Raw genomic sequence first — 2,486 nt, 5'->3', positions numbered from 1 at the left:
CTTTGTCTTTTGGTTGGGGCATTCAACCCATTTACGTTTAAGGTAATTATTGATAAGTATGATCCTGTTGCCATTTACTTTATTGTTTTGGGTTCAAATTTATACACCCTTTTTGTGTTTCCTGTCTAGAGAATATCCTTTAGTATTTGTTGGAGAGCTGGTTTGGTGGTGCTGAATTCTCTCAGCTTTTGCTTGTCTGTAAAGCTTTTGATTTCTCCTTCATAGTTGAATGAGATCCTTGCTGGGTACAATAATCTGGGCTGTAGGTTATTTTCTTTCATCACTTTAAGTATGTCTTGCCATTCCCTCCTGGCTTGAAGAGTTTCTATTGAAAGATCAGCTGTTATCCTTATGGGAATTCCCTTGTGTGTTATTTGTTGTTTTTCCCTTGCTGATTTTAATATTTTTTCTTTGTGTTTGATCTTTGTTAATTTGATTAATATATGTCTTGGGGTGTTTCGACTTGGGTTTATCCTGTTTGGGACTCTCTGGGTTTCTTGGACTTGAGTGATTATTTCCTTCCCCATTTTAGGGAAGTTTTCAACTATTATCTCCTCAAGTATTTTCTCATGGTCTTTCTTTTTGTGTTCTTCTTCTGGGACCCCTATGATTCGAATGTTGTAGCATTTAATATTGTCCTGGAGGTCTTTGAGATTGTCCTCATGTCTTTTAATTCGTTTTTTCTTTTCCTCTCTGATTCATTTATTTCTACCATTCTATCTTCTAATTCACTAATCCTATCTTCTGCCTCTGTTATTCTACTATTTGTTGCCTCGAGAGTGTTTTTAATTTCAATTATTGCATTATTCATTATATATTGACTCTTTTTTATTTCTTCTAGGTCCTTGTTAAACCTTTCTTGCATCTTCTTAGTCCTTGTCTCCAGGCTATTTATCTGTGATTCCATTTTGATTTCAAGATTTTGGATCAATTTCACTATCATTATTCGGAATTCTTTATCAGGTAGATTCCCTATCTCTTCCTCTTTTGTTTCGTTTGGTGGGCATTTATCCTGTTCCTTTATCTGCTGGGTATTCCTCTGTCTCTTCATCTTGTTTAAATTGTTGAGTTTGGGGTGTCCTTTCTGTATTCTGACAGTTTGTGGAGTTCTCTTTATTGTGGCGTTTCCTCGCTGTGTGTGGGTTTGTACAGGTGGCTTGTCAAGGTTTCTTGGTTAGGGAAGCTTGTGTCCGTGTTCTGGTGGGTGGAGCTGTATTTCTTCTCTCTGGAGTACAATGAAGTGTCCAGTAATGAGTTATGAGATGTCTATGGTTTTGGGGTGACTTTGGGCAGCCTGTATCTTGGAGCTCAGGGCTGTGTTCCTTTGTTGCTGGAGAATTTGCTTGGTATGTCTTGCCCTGGAACTTGTTGAGCCTTGTGTGGTGCTTGGTTTCAGTGTAGGTATGGAGGCGTTTGATGAGCTCCTGTCAATTACTGTTCCCTGGAGTCAGGAGTTCCCTGGAGTCAGGGTTTGGACTTAAGCCTCCTGCTTCCAGTTATTGGTCTTATTTTTACAGTAGTTTCAAAACTTCTCCTTCTATACAGCACCGTTGATAAAACATCTACGTTAAAGATGGAAAGTTTCTCCGCCATGAGGGTCACCCAGAGAGGTTCACAGCGTTACATGGAGAAGAGAAGAGGGAGGAGGGAGTTAGAGCTGACCCAGATGAGATGAGGTGGAATCAATAGAGGAGAGAGTGGGCTAGCCAGTAATCACTTCCTTATGTGCACTCCACAACTGGACCGCTCAGAGATGTTCACGGAGTTATACAGAGAAGAGAAGAAGGAGGAAGGAGGCAGAGGTGGCCAGGAGGATAAAAGGGGGGAATGAAAAGGAGGGAGACAGATCCAGCCAGTAATCAGTTCCCTCAGTGTTCTCCACCGTCTGGAACACACAGAAATTCACAGAGTTGGGTAGAGTAGAGAGGGGTTAGGGAGGAGACACAGGCGACCTGGTGGAGAAAAAGGAGAGTCCAAAGGGAGAGAGAGCAGTCAAGCCAGTAATCTCGCTCCCTAGTGAAAAATGGGTACTGAAGATTGGGTTCTTAAAGGTACAAAATTGGTAACAAATACATAAAAGCAAAAATTAAAAATCTAGAGTTGAGTTTGGAATTTCAAAAATACAATGTTAAAGAAAAGAAGAAGGAAAAGAAAGAGAGGAAAATAAAACAAACAAAAACAGAGTCGCAAAAATTATAAAGAAAATATAGGTACAAAATTGACAACAAATACCAAAAAGCATAAATTAAAAATCTAGAGTTGAGTTTGGAATTTCAGGTATACAATGTTATATGAAAGAAGAAGAGAAAGAGAGAAAAAAAAAGTCACAAAAATTAAAAAAAAAAAAATATATATATAGGTACAAAATTGATAACAAATACCAAAGAGCATAAATTACAAATCTAGAGTAGAGTTTGAAATTTCAAAAATACAATGTTAAAGAAAAGAAGAAGAAGAAAAAAAAAAAACAAAGTCAAAAAAATTAT

This window comes from Bison bison, unplaced genomic scaffold (genome assembly GCF_000754665.1).
Source record: "Bison bison bison isolate TAMUID 2011002044 unplaced genomic scaffold, Bison_UMD1.0 scf7180017864258, whole genome shotgun sequence".
Classification (NCBI taxonomy): domain Eukaryota; kingdom Metazoa; phylum Chordata; class Mammalia; order Artiodactyla; family Bovidae; genus Bison; species Bison bison.
This window is presented reverse-complemented; position numbering follows the sequence as displayed.